Genomic DNA, 15,438 nt, shown 5'->3' with positions numbered 1-15,438 from the left:
TATAACTGCTTCACAATACTGTGTTACTTTCTGTTTTACACCAAAGTGAATCAGCCATATGCTTACATGCCTCCATATCCCCACCCTCTTGAGTCTCCCTCCCACCCTCCCTATCCAACCCCTGTAGGTCATCACAGAGCACAGAGCTGATTTCCCTGTGCTATGCTTAGAGAATTTTGAACTGGTATATGGCTGAATTATATAATTTTTCAGAAGATATGCTGAAAGAAAATTATAATGGTACTAAATGACAAGACTGACAATAAAATAAGCTTCACTTATTCTGTCTGGATGCTTCTATACTATTTCAATCTTTTATTAACAAAATGTGTTGCATATAGTTCTTGGGTAAAATTTTTAAAACAAAGGAATAAATTAAAAAAGAAAAAGTTTAGTGAATATGAAAGATCACGATTTTAATTTTGATGGAATTGAGAGAAACATATTAAGTTTTAGAATCTGAAAACAAATTAGAAGGAAGTAAAAATAGAGGAGAAAGAATTTAAAGAAAATACTACAACATGGAATAATGGTTAGCTACTTGTTAGAACTATTAAAACAATGTTATAAGAGTTAATTAAAAAGAAAACTCATGCATTGTCTAAAATAAATTTTAAAGTTGTTTCTTAGTCAAAAATGATTTTTAAAATTATTGACTTCTCCAATACTGCTCTCCTCAAAATGCCAATTTCTATGAAATACAAGTAAGAGAATTGTAGAGATAGACTAAGGAACCATTATCCTTCTTGAAATTTTAACAGATGGTCTTATCAGGACGATGGACAGGGACCTTATTTCCTTAACTGATTTTCTTTGATGTCTCCATGGTTTTTCACTCAGTAAACAAAAGGTATTATTGATCTAACCACCAAGTTGTCCCTGCATGTTGGTAGCACATATTGCAGTCAATTTAACAGTTGCTGGGAAAGCACATCTAAACTCTACTTACCATTTGCCTGATGATTTGCATGGAACCTCACAAGGGAGAATGATCCCTTTGAGCTAATGCTTTGCCCATTCCTAAGCACTGTAGTTGATAATTTAAATTTCATATTTTGCCATCCATTTACATCTTAGTACAAATAACTTCCCCGCAAGAACAAGGGTACTTCTGATGTAGAGGAGAGAGAGAGAATTGTGTTTTGTATGTAAGCCCCATGAAGGCAGGAACAATACCTGTTTCTTCTTTAGCCTCTATCACAATGCCTGGAACATAGTAAACCCTCAATAAGGGTTTGATGAAGGAAAGGAGGCGAGCACAAACTGAAATTCAACAAATAGCTCTGAGCTGCCAATGAACAACAAGAAAAAAAAAACACACAGGCAAATGGCACATTAGGGGAGAAAAACAGCAAAAAGAAGAAGGTGACAGCGAAGGGAGTAAGAAAGTTCAGTTCTCATACTATTCCTAAATAAATGCATTTTATTATTGTTAACTTCATGACTTTCTCATTTAATAGCTCCACCCATATGCTATTTTAAAGAATAAAATTCATTGGAATGATAGGAAAAAACATTCTACCATGAAAGGCTGCTTCCAAAGAAATAAAAAGATGGGGCCTTGTAAGCACTGACAACATATTACATTAGATAACTATTTAGGTGAAGAATACTTTTACATTAGCAAAAGTAAAAATGTTTTGAAGCCAAAGATAAATGACTAAAGATATGGATCAAAAAAATGGCTGATGACTAATTTGGGGCTGAATCAATGACCAATTAGGTTTACAGACAAATTTTATTTTTTTTAATTAAAAAATGGCCAGTTAGGGCACTTGAAATAGTCAAAAACATTTAAAATGATCTCTAGAAAGTTATCAAATGAGTACATGTAAACTATATATAGGGCTCAATTCCATATTAATCCAAATTGTAAAATACTTATAAAGTCAAAAAGTACAAATATTAAAAATTACTCTTAAAAATTACACTACATATTTTTCCATTACTGGTAACTGGTCTGTTCATATTTTCTCTTTCTTCCTGGTTCAGTCTTGGAAGGTTGTATGTTTCTAGAAATCTGTCCATTTCTTCTAGGTTGCCCAATTTATAGGCATATAATTGTTAGTGGTAGTCTCTTATGACCCTTCATATTTATGTGGTATCAGTTGTAACTTGTCCTTTTCCACTTCCGATTTTATTGACTTTTTTTTTTAAACATTTTTATTGGAGTATAATTGCTTTACAATGGTGTGTTAGTTTCTGCTTTATAACAAAGTGAATCAGCTATACATATTCATATATCCCCATACCTCCTCCCTCTTGCATCTCCCTCCCACCCTCCCTATCCCACCCCTCCGGGTGGCCACAAAGCACCGAGCTGACCTCCCTGTGCTATGTGGCTGCTTCCCACTAGCTATCTGTTTTACACTTGGTAGTGTATATATGTCCATGCCACTCTCTCACTTCAGCCCAGCTCACCCTTCCCCCTCCCCGTGTCCTCAAGTCCATTCTCTATGTCTGTGTCTTTATTCCTGTCCTGGCCCTAGGTATTTCAGAACCATTTTTTTTTTTTAAGATTCCATATACATGTGTCAGCATATGGTATTTGTTTTTCTCTTTCTGACTTACTTCACTCTGTATGACAGACTCTGGATCCATCCACCTCACTAAAAATAACTCAATTTCGTTTCTTTTTATGGCTGAGTAATATTCCATTGTATATGTGCCACATCTTCTTTATCCTTTCATTTGTCAATGGATATTTAGGTTGATTCCATGTCCTGGCTATTGTAAATAGTGCTGCAATGAACATTTTGGTACATGACTCTTTTTGAATTATGGTTTTCTCAGGGTATATGCCCAGCAGTGGGATTGCTGGGTCGTATGGTAGTTCTATTTTTAGTTTTTTAGTTTTTTGAGGAACCTCCATACTGTTCTCCATAGTGACTGTATCAATTTACATTCCCACCAACAGTGCAAGAGGGATCCCTTTTCTCCACACACTCTCCAGCATTTATTGTTTGTAGAGTTTTTGATGATGGCCATTCTGATTGGTGTGAGGTGATACCTCATTGTAGTTTTGATTTGCATTTCTCTAATGATGAGTGATGTTGAGCATTCTTTCATGTGTTTGTTGGCAATCTGTATATCTTCTTTGGAGAAATGTCTATTTAGGTCTTCTGCCCATTTTTGGATTGGGTTGTTTGTTTTTTGATATTGAGCTGTATGAGCTGCTTGTATATTTTGGAGATTAATCCTTTGTCAGCTGCTTCATTTGCAAATATTTTCTCCCATTCTGAGGGTTGTCTTTTCGTCTTATTTGTGGTTTCCTTTGCTGTGCAAAACTTTTTAAGTTTCATTAGTTCCCATTTGTTTATTTTTGTTTTTATTTCCATTTCTCTAGGAGGTGGGTCAGAAAGGATCTTGCTGTGATTTATGTCATAGACTGTCCTGCCTATGTTTTCCTCTAAGAGTTTTATAGTGTCTGGCCTTACATTTAGGTCTTGAATCCATTTTGAGTTTATTTTTATGTATGGTATTAGGGAGTGTTCTAATTTCATTCTTTAACGTGTAGCTGTCCAGTTTTCCCAGTACCAGTTACTGAAGAGGCTGTCTTTTCTCCATTGTACACTCTTGCCTCCCTTATCAAAGATAACATGACCATATGTATGGGGGTTTATCTCTGGGCTTTCTATTCTGTTCCATTGATCTATATTTCTGTTTTTGTGCCAGTACCATACTGTCTTGGTTACTGTAGCCTTGTGGTATAGTCTGAAGTCAAGGAGCCTGATTCCTCCAGCTCCGTTTTTCTTTCTCAAGATTGCTTTGGCTATTCAGCGTCTTTTATGTTTCCATACAAATTGTGAAATTTTTTGTTCTAGTTCTGTGAAAAATGCCTTTGGTAGTTTGATAGGGATTGCATTGAATCTGTAGATTGCTTTGAGTAGTAGACTCATTTTCACAATGTTGATTCTTCCAATCCAAGAACATGGTATATCTCTCCATCTGTTTGTATCATATTTTATTTCTTTCATCATTGTCTTATAATTTTCTGCATACAGGTCTTTTGTCTCCTTAGGTAGGTTTATTCCTAGGTATTTTATTCTTTTTGTTGCAGTGTTAAATAGGAGTGTTTCCTTAATTTCTCTTTCAGATTTTTCATCGCTAGTATATAGGTATGCAAGAGATTTCTGTGCATTAATTTTGTATCCTGCTACTTTACCAAATTCATGGTTTAGCTCTAGTAGTTTTCTGGTAGCATATTTAGGATTCTCTATGTATAGTATCATGTCATTTGCAAACAGTGACAGCTTTACTTCTTCTTTTCCAATATGGATTCCTTTTATTTCTTTTTCTTTTCTGATTGCTATGGCTAAAACTTCCAAAACTATGTTAAATAATTCTCTCTTTTTCTTATTAAGTCTAGCTAAAGGTTAATCAATTTTGTGTATCTTTTTAAAGAACCAGGTCTTAGTTTCATTGATCTTTCCTATTGATTTTTAGTCTCTGTTTCATTTAATTATGCTCTGATCATGATTTCTTTCCTTTCTACTAACTTTGGGTTTTGTTTGTTCTTATTTTTCTAGCTTCTTTAGGTGTAAGGTTAGGTTATTTACTTGAGATTTTTCTTGTTTCTTGAGGTAAGCTTGTATCGCTATAAACAATAGTACTGCTCTTAGTACTGCTTTGGTGTATCCCATAGGTTTTGGATCATTGTGTTTTCATTTTCATTGTTTCCAGGTTTTTTTGGGGGGGGGTTGTGGTACATGGGCCTCTCACTGTTGTGGCCTCTCTCGTTGCGCAGCACAGGCTCTGGACACGCGGGCTCAGAGGCCATGGCTCACGGGCCTAGCTGCTCCGCGGCATGTGGGATCTTCCCGGACCGGGGCACAGACCTGTGTCCCCAGCATCGGCAGGTGGACTCTCAACCACTGCGCCACCAGGGAAGCCTGTTCCAGGTATTATTAAATTTTCTCTTTGATTTTTTCAGTGATCCACTGGTTGTTCAGTACATACTGTTTAGCCTCCACCTGTTTGTGTTTTTTGCAGTTTTTCTCTTGTAGTTGATTTCTAGTCCCACAGCACTGTGGTCAGAAAAGATGCTTGATATAATTTCAATTTTCTTAAATTTACTGAGGCTTGTTTTGGGGACTAGCACGTGATCTATCTTGGAGCTTTATAGAATCATAACATCAATATTCAGTCCTTACCTAATCAATAGTTCAAAACAGTATTCAATAAATTGTTAACTCTTTAACTTCAAATTATTCTGTGAGGTACATGGCTTTTTAAAAATGAAACAAAACTTAGTAATATATAATCTGTAAATGATAAGTGCCTAAGACACAATTGGATTGATCTGAGGAGAGAGGAGGGCAGAGATGGACTGGGAAGAGGCACAGAAAAGTTTCTGGCATGACAAAAATATCCCATATCCTGAACAAAGTATGGGTATAGGGATAAAATCACTTCTCACAGCACACTGAATAGTGTCACCTAAGATCCGTGTATTTCACTGTAAATAAATTGTAGCTCACCAAAAACCAGATGGCAAAAAAATAAATGTATGTAAAATATTTTTTTGACTATAATGAAAACACAATTACAGAATATAATTAATTCCAAACTGAAAATAGATGCCTCTGTGTGTGTATATGTGTGTGTGCGTGTGTGTGTGTGTAATTTAGGGGGAGGAGTAGGTGTTTCCCCCATAAAAATGAAGCAGTAATTTATTAAGTTTTCATAATGATATGTGGCCACAACAGCATCATAAAACATCTGTGGGAATGATGACCAAGAACATAATTAGACAAAGATTCTTCAAATTACTGTGTATTAACATAAAATAAATCCTGTTTTAAATGAAGCAAAATAACTACTGAATTATTTCACTCTGCTTAAGGGAAAAACTGATCAGAAGTAAACTCATTCAGTTTATTTGCTATTGTATATATATCACTGAAGTGGGACACTGTTAGTTGCTATCAAGGGTGAGTTCTCTAAACATCAGAGTTGCCTATTTATAATCTACAGTGGCTTTCATTTTTCAGATGTTTCTATTTATAATGCCAGCAGTACAGTACTTTTTTTCTTCTGCCAATGGAGTTAAGAAGATAAAGCAAATGAATTTAGATACTTACAAAATAATGTAATCAATTCAATTTCTTTTGCAGCACAGTTAATTCCTATTGTTTAATTTTAACTTTATATTAGCACAAAGTACTGAGGATTAAATCAGTGTTTCCACTTACACAGCTCCAAAATACATTATAATAACTATCAAATAATTGATATAGATATGCTATGGCTTTGGGGATAATTTCAGTAATCTGTATAACTAAAATTTAAATTACCATTCAAATGATGATGAATTATTAATAAACTATGAAGTTTTACATGTGGCCAGGAATGTAAATTATATAAGACTTCGATAAATGTATTATCTTGAAAAACCAGTTGTGGAAAATAGGCTCATCAACTTAAGTAAGATGAAGAGAAGCTGGAGAAAGTCCAGGAACAAGTAATATAAATTACTAAATGACTGGGAAATGACTTAACAAAGAAAGCCTAAAATAATGTGAGTTAGTAGGGAACAGACTACTGGGGTGGAATTAATAACAGTCTTTATTCAACTAGATAAATACTATACACATAGACCTTCAGTACTCTGCCCATTGAGAAAAGGATCTAAGAAGGTAAACGTTAAGTAGCAACTAGAAGGGCTATGTTTAATACCAAGAAAAGTTTCCTTTTCAGTTTCAAGACTTTGGAGCTTAATTACAAAGATGGCTATAAAATCCATTTTCTCTGAAAATGTTTGGCCACAATAGAAATTACCAAAGGTAGTCATTCCTCTAACACATATGTAGCATTAGGTAGCAAATGTTGTGTACCCCATGGCCATACACACTCACCATTACCACTTCAACATACACTGGTCTAGCTTTACACTACACCAACTGAGAGATTTATGAGACCCTTAGCACCCTCTTGGCCCACCTGCATTTCAGCCGGAAATGTCAGGAAATTAACCCCCATCTGTGAGTGGCCAATGACTGACAGGAGTCTATATAAATACCCTAGGCTTCCTTTGCCCTCAGGTGAAATAACTGAGATGTGGCATAAAACTGGCTCCCAGACTGCCCCAATGTGATCCATCTCCGATTAGCTACAGTTGTAACTTGTATAATAACATGATCTCTGTTAGATAAAATCCCTTCCCTGTCTCACTTTCCCAATAACCTATTGGCATTTCCTGGGATCATCCCCCGAATAAACTACTTGCACTGAAACCTTCATATCCAAGTTTGCGTTTTAACTACCTACACTAAGACAACATACATGCCATTTCATTGTACCACCTGTCTTTTCATTTACTTAACAGTTTCTTTAAATTCCCCAATTATAAAATTTCTTGAAAGACTTTTATAACACAAGAACTAGAAAACTAATACCCTCCAAATTTCATTATTACAATACACTAATAATAAATGATATCAAAACAGTTATTTAATACTAGCCAGCTATTGCTGCCTATTATCTCTGAGTCTGAATCCTGCTTTGTTTTTAAGTGTGTACATAGGAGTGAGGGAAGATTAGCAAATATTTGTGAGGTATTACAGATATGCTGCACCAAACTGACCATGTTTATTACTTCGAGTGACAGAGAATGGAAGAAGGAATAATTTCCTCACTCTGTGATTCAATGTTTTCTTAAATCTCTTTCCCATAACCACCTGAAGTCCATCTTACCATCTTGGACCATTTAAAATCACTTCACATCCCAATGGAATATACATTCCACACTTTAGAAAATATTACACTACAGAATAGATAAACCTGAGAAAGCTAATTCACAGTCTTACTCAGAAAAAAATTAATAGAGATCTCTCAATATTTCTTTCACCTCTATATAGTTTCAGAAACTATTAAACAGAGAGTTAGGAATTCTAGTCTTAATTTTTTGTTTGGCTGTGGCCAAGTCAATTCATTTTTCTGGACCTCAGTTTCCTCAACCTTAAAATGAAAAAGTCAAATAGGTCCACGTTTTCTCTTTTCTGTTCTCCTCGATACTTGAGTAACAAAAGGAGTGACCAAAGGTAAAGCTGTAGGTTTCTTAATCCCATTCCTTCAAAGCAGTTCTGGGAAGATCAGGAGGAGACAGGAGACAGAAAGAGAGGGAGGAGTAGGTGAAGAGGAAAGAAGCAGAGGGAGGGGGAGGAGAAAGACTAGGAGGAGAGAAGGAAACAGACTTTTAAAAATACAGGTACCACCTTCCACTTATTAGAATGGCTACTTTTGAAAAGAAAAAGAAGATAACAAGTGTTGATGAGGATGTGGAGAAATTGGAACCTTTGTGTACTGTTGGTAGGAATGGAAAATGGTGCAGCCGGTGTGGAAAAGAGTATGGCAGTTCCTCAAAAAAGTTAAAAATAGAATATACCATATGACCCAGCAATTTCATTCCTGGGTATATACCCAAAAGGAACTAAAAGCAGGGTCTCAGAGAAACACTTGTATCCTCATGTTCACAGAAGCACTATTCACAACAGGCAAAAGCTGAAAGCAACTCAAGTGTCTCAACAGATGAATGGATCCACAAAATGTGTATACATACAGTGGAATATTAGCCTTAAAAAGGAAGGAATTCTGACACATGCTACATCATAGGTGAACCTTGAGGACATTATGCTAAGTGACTAAGTGAAATAAGCCACCCACAAAAAGGCAAATAGTATATGATTCCACTTACATGAGGTGCCTAGAGTAGTCAAATTCATAGAGACAGAAAGTAGAATAGAGGTTACCAGGGGAAATGAGGAATTGCTGTTTAATGGGTATAGAGTTTCAGTTTTGCAAGATGAAAAGAGTTCTTGAGGCTGGTTGCACAACAGTGTGAATCTACTTAACATGATTGAACTGTACCCTTAAAATGGTTATGATGGTAAACTTTACGTTACATTTCTTTTATCATGAATTAAATTTTTTAAAAACACAGGTTACCATGGGACTATATGACATTTAAGATCTCTTTCAGCGGGCTTCCCTGGTGGCGCAGTGGTTGAGAGTCCGCCTGCCGATGCAGGGGACGCAGGTTCGTGCCCCGGTCTGGGAGGATCCCACATACCGCGGAGCGGCTGGGCCCGTGAGCCATGGCTGCTGAGCCTGAGCGTCCGGAGCCTGTGCTCCGCAACAGGAGAGGCCACAATGGTGAGAGGCCCGTGTACCGCAAAAAAAAAAAAAAAAAAAAAAAAGATCTCTTTCAGCTCCACAGCCTTTGAATTAGCATTAACAACAATTATGTAATTTATCATGGTCATGATACAAGGTTCATGAACAAAATTAAAACAAAAAAGTTATTTATCCCATATATATTATCCACAATATTTGCAGTATGTGTATTATTACCATTAATCTCTATGATCCAAGCAATGAGCTTCAGTGACTAATACTTATTCATGCTCTCTACAGAGAGTCACTAAACTATTACCTAAATGTTAAGAAATCTTATGGCCAAATAGAAAGTTCTGCAAATTTAAGGTTACTCTTAATCTTTCTTCAAAACTGTCACCTCCACTTTGAATGCCATTAAATCCCAGTCAGATTGAAAGGCAGTTTCTTCTGTACTCGCACAGAGTAACATTAGTACACTCTCATGGTCAATCCTGTGTCAGGATCAACTGCATGTGACTGCCATTCTATCTTGATTCTGAGTCCCAGTGAGTAAGACCTCACCACCCAGTAGCCTACTGATCTTGTCTAGCTGTGTCCATAGCACACTGCAACCACACCGTACTTATTAGAATTAGCACACCATTTACTCATAAGTTCTCATGTTTCTTAATGTTTCTTAATACAAGCTGACAAGACGATATCTAAAATTAAATAAGTGCTTGCTTTGGCAGCACATATACTAAAAATTGGAATGATACGGAGATTAGCGTGGCCCCTGCACAAGGATGACACACAAATTCGTGAAGCGTCCCATATTTTTGAGAAACGGAAACAAAAACAAAAATAAACAAATGGGACCTAATGAAACTTAAAAGCTTTTGCACAGCAAAGGAAACCATAAACAAGACAAAAAGACAACACTCAGGATGGGAGAAAATATTTGCAAACGAAGCAACTGACAACGGATTAATCTCCAAAATATACAAGCAACTCACGCAGCTCAATATCAAAAACAAACAAACAAACAAACAAACAGGGCTTCCCTGGTGGCGCAGTGGTTGGGAATCCGCCCGCCAATGCAGGGGACGCGGGTTCGTGCCCCGGTCTGGGAAGATCCCACATGCCGCGGAGCGGCTGGGCCCGTGAGCCATGGCCGCTCGCTGAGCCTGCGCGCCGGAGCCTGTGCTCCGTAACGGGAGAGGCCACAACAGTGAGAGGCCCGCGTACCGCAAAAAAACAAACAAACAAACAAACAAAAAAACAAACAACCCAATCCAAAAATAGGCAGAAGACCTAAATAGACATTTCTCCAAAGAAGATATACAGATTGCCAACAAACACATGAAAGGATGCTCAACATCACTAATCATTAGAGAAATGCAAATCAAAACTACAATGAGGTATCACCTCACACCAATCAGAATGGCCATCATCAAAAACTCTACAAACAATAAATGTTGGAGAGGGTGTAGAGAAAAGGGAACCCACTTGCACTGTTGGTGGGAATGTAAATGATACAGCCACTATGGAGAACAGTATGGAGGTGCCTCAAAAAACTAAAAATAGAACTACCATACGACCCAGCAATCCCACTACTGGGCCTATACCCTGAGAAAACCATAATTCAAAGAGTCATGTACCACAATGTTCATTGCAGAACTATTTACAATAGCAAGGACATGGAAGCAACCTAAGTGTCCATTGATAGATAAGTGGATAAAGAAGATGTGGCACATATATGCAATGGAATATTACTCAGCCATAAAAAGAAACAGAATTAAGTTATTTGTAGTGAGGTGGAAGGACCTAGAGTCTGTCATACAGAGTGAAGTAAGTCAGAAAGAGAAAAACAAATACTGCATGCTAACACACATATATGGAATCTTTAAAAAAAATGGTTCTGAAGAACCTAGAGGTGGGACAGGAATAAAGACACAGATGTAGAGAATGGACTTGAGGACACGGGGAGGGGGAAGGGTAAGCTGTGACAAAGTGAGAGAGTGGCATGGACATATATACACTGTCAAATGTAAAACAGATAGCTAGTGGGAAGCAGCCGCATAGCACAGGGAGATCAGCTCCCTGATCTCCCACCTAGAGGGTTGGGATAGGGAGGGTGGGAGGGAGATGCAAGAGGGAGGGGATATGGGGATATATGTATATGTACAGCTGATTCACTTTGTTATACAGCAGAAACTAACACACCATTGTAAAGCAATTATACTCCAATAAAGATGTTTAAAAAATTAATTAATTAAATTAAATTAAATTAAAGATCTCCTGTCATTTTTCTTTTTTTTTTTTTTTTTTTGCGGTACGCGGGCCTCTCACTGTTGTGGCCTCTCCCGTTGCGGAGCACAGGCTCCGGACGCGCAGGCTCAGTGGCCATGGCTCACGGGCCTAGCCGCTCCGCGGCATGTGGGATCTTCCCGTACTGGGGCACGAACCCGTGTCCCCTGCATTGGCAGGCGGACTCTCAACCATTGCGCCGCCAGGGGAAGCCCCTCCTGTCTTTTTATTGTATAACTGTATTTATTTGTTACTGAAAACATAAACCTGACCTAAGTTAATTTATGATTAAAAATTTTTCTCTTTTATTCTCCTTGGTTTTAACATAAAATTTTAAAATATTACTTGAACTCATATAAGAGTTCTTTAAAAATCTATCTAATTAGACACAAATTACTGATTTAAGTAAAAGTATAAATGGAAGAAAATTAAACTATCAGTGTTACTAAATTATTAAGATATATATTGTTGACCAATAAGCACACAAGATGCTTAACATCATTAGTTATCAGAGAAATGCAAACTAAAACTACAATGAAATACCACTACATAAATCACTAGCATGGTTAAAATTAAAGCCACTTATAATTCCAAGTTCGGTAAGGATGTCAAGCAAACTTTCGTACAGTGCTGGTAGGAATATAAAATGATATAACCACTTTGGAAAGTAGTATGGCAGTTGCTACAAGGTTAAACAAGCACATACCATAGGACCCAGCAAGTCCACCCCTAGGTATTTACATAAAAAAAATAAAAACATATGTTCACACAAAGACTTAACATATGAATGTTCAAAACTGAAAACAAGCCAAATGTTCAACAATAGGTGAGTGGATAAATAAACTCTGATATATCGTTAAAATGGAATGTTATTCACAAATGAAAAGGAATGAACCACTGAGAGACATAAAATCATGGATGAACCTCCGAATCACTATGTTGAGTAAAAGAAGCCCAACACCAAAGACTATATGTTGCATGATTTTATGAATTTGAAACTCTAGAAAAGACAAAACAAACTAAATGATAGCAAATCAGTATTTTCCTGGAGCTGGAAATGGGGGAGGGGAGGAACTGAGAGCAAAGAGACATGAAGAAATTATTTGGGGTGATGAAAATGTTCAATATTTTGATTGTGATGGTGTATATACAAGTATACACATTTGCCAAAACTCATGAAACGGTACACTTAAATGGATTTTATTGTATGTAAATAGCACCTTCTTCATAGAAAGTGATGGCATGGTAATTAAGCAGCATATTAGTTCAGTAGTTTGCAAACTTTTTAAATCATTTTCCTCTCAAAAAAATTACTTACAAATTACATACATGTTTAGAAGTATACACTCTACAAAACATATAGAAAAGTAGGAATTATAAAGAGCTAAAGATCAAATAATGAAATGTCCTGTTAATTGATGCAACTTCATTATTTAATTTAATGTCATAAAACATACTTAGGTGAGAGGTTCATCACTGAAGATAATGGACATAAATCTGTATGTCAAAAATATTCTCAGTATGGGCCTCCCTGGTGGCGCAAGTGGTTGAGAGTCCGCCTGCCGATGCAGGGGATACGGGTTCGTGCCCCGGTCTGGGAGGATCCCATATGCCGCGGAGCGGCTGGGCCCGTGAGCCATGGCCGCTGAGCCTGCGCGTCCGGAGCCTGCGCGTCCGGAGCCTGTGCTCCGCAACGGGGGAGGCCACAACAGTGAGAGGCCCGCATACCGCAAAAAAAAAAAAAAAAAAAAAAAAATATTCTCAGTATGTAGAACTTGTGAAGCTAACTTCTTATCATTTAGACAGTGACTGTCTAAACAGACATTTTCTATGTGACTGTCAAAGAATTAGAAGAGTGCTCATTCTGTCATCTTGATTCTCCTTGCAATATTAGTGCTATCTTCAATCCGTAGGCTATATGTTAGAAAAACTTTAAGTTGCTTTTCCATATCATGAAGTTAGTTTAATTAAATCTAGATTACATAATCTATTAATCCACCTTACTGGAAGCAGAAAATGCAAAAAATAAGTGAGGGGGTGGTGAGAGGGGGACAAGGTGGGAGTAGGAAGGGGAGTAGGAAGTAGGGGAGTAGGAAGATCCTGGGCTTGCCTCCTCCCATGGATACTATATATAGAAACTTAACTAGAAAACCCAAAAGACTCCACCAATAAACTATTGGAACTAATAGATGTATTCAGTAAAGTTGCAGGATATAAAATTAATATACAAAAACCTGTTGCATTTCTATATATCAATAATAATCTATCAGAAAAAGAAAGTAAGAAAACAATCCCACTTACAGTGGCATCAAAAAGGATAAAATTTCTAAAAATAAACTTAACCAAGATGGTGAAAGACCTATACTCTGGAATCTATAAGACACTGATGAGAGAAACTAAAGAAGACACAAAGAAATGGAAGGATATACCATCTAACGAAATGGAAGAATTAACACTGTTAAAATGTCCATACCACCCAAAACAATCTATAGATTCAATGCAATCCCTATCAAAATACCAATGGCATTTTTCATAGAAATGGGACAAATATTCTTAAATTTTGTATGGAACCACAAAAGACTCCGAACAGCCAAAGCAATCTTGAGAAAGAAAACAAAGCTGGAGGTATCATGCTCCCTGATTCAAATCTATACTATAAATCTATAGTAATCAAAATAGTATAGTACTGGCACAAAAACAGACACATAGATCAATGGAACAGAGCCCAGAAATAAATCCATGCTTATATGGTCACCTAATCCTTGACAAGAGCAACCAAGAATACACAATAGGGAAAGAATAGTCTGTTCAATAAATGGTGTTGGGAAAAACTGGACAGCACCATGCAGAAGAATCAAACTGGACTATTTTCCCACACCATATACAATAATAAACTCAAAATGGATTAAAGATTTAAATGTAAGACCTGAAACCATAAAACTCCTAGAAGAAAATATAGGCAGTAAACTCTTTGACATCAGTCTTTGTAACATTTTTTTCGATCTGCCTTTTCAGGCAAGAGCAACAAAAGCAAAATTAAACAAATGGGATTATATCAAACAAAAAAGGTTTTGCACAGTGAAGGAAACCATCAACAAAATGAAAAGGCCACCTACTAAATGGGAGAAGGTATTTTCAAATGATATATCCCATAAAAAGTTAATATCCAAAATATAAAAAGAACTCATACAGCTCAATATCAAAATAAAATCCCATTAAAAAAATCAGCAGAGGATCTGAATAGACATTTTTCTAAAGAAAGCATACAGATGGCCAATAACATGAAAGGATGCTCAACATCACTAATCATCAGGGAAATTCAAATCAAAACCACAATAAGATACCACCTCACGCCTGTTAGAATGGCTATCAACAAAAAGACAACAAATAACAAATGTTGGTGAGGCTGTAGAGGAAAGGAATGGTGGTGCACTGTTGGTGGGAATGTAAACTGGTGGAGCCACAATGGGAAATAGTATGGAGGTTCCTCAAAAAATCAAAGATAGAACTACCATATGATCTAGCAATTCCACTTCTGGGCATTTATATGAAGAAAACAAAAACTCCTATGCTAATTGCAGCATTATTTACAGTAGCCAAGATATGGAAGCAACCTAAGTGTCCACTGATAAATGAGTGGATAAAGAAGATGTGGTGTGTATATATGTATATGTGTGTGTATCTATCTATCTATCTATATTTATAAAATGGTATATTAGCCATAAAACGAATGAAATCTTCACATTTGCAACAACATGGATCTATCTATAGGGTATTATGCTAAGTGGAACTTTGTGCTTCTGCTACATGGGGCATGGGTTCGATCCCTGGTCCCTGATCAGGGAACGAAGATCTCACATGCGCACTGCATGGCCTTAATGTATGAATGAATGAATGAATGAATGAATAAAATCAATATAAAACACAAAGCAAGCAAACAAACAAAACAAAACAGAAACAGACTCATAGATACAGAGAAAAAATGGTGGTTGCAAAAGGTGGGGTGGGTAGATGGGTGAAATAGGTGAAGGA

General features: G+C 36.7%; 1 protein-coding gene and 1 non-coding gene across 7 annotated transcripts in view; one reads left to right on the top strand and one right to left on the bottom strand.

Moving 5' to 3' along the window:
• The window catches only part of RFX3 (regulatory factor X3), a 297,259-nt gene that overhangs the window by 132,293 nt on the left and 149,528 nt on the right, over positions 1 to 15,438 (bottom strand). The gene's annotated exons all lie outside the window — the stretch shown is intronic.
• On the top strand, positions 9,833 to 9,937 carry LOC132492868 (U6 spliceosomal RNA). Its single transcript, XR_009532920.1, has one exon. It is a non-coding gene; the product is annotated as a U6 spliceosomal RNA (small nuclear RNA).

The sequence above is a fragment of the Mesoplodon densirostris genome, chromosome 6, assembly GCF_025265405.1.
Source record: "Mesoplodon densirostris isolate mMesDen1 chromosome 6, mMesDen1 primary haplotype, whole genome shotgun sequence".
NCBI lineage: Eukaryota > Metazoa > Chordata > Mammalia > Artiodactyla > Ziphiidae > Mesoplodon > Mesoplodon densirostris.
This window is presented reverse-complemented; position numbering and strand designations above follow the sequence as displayed.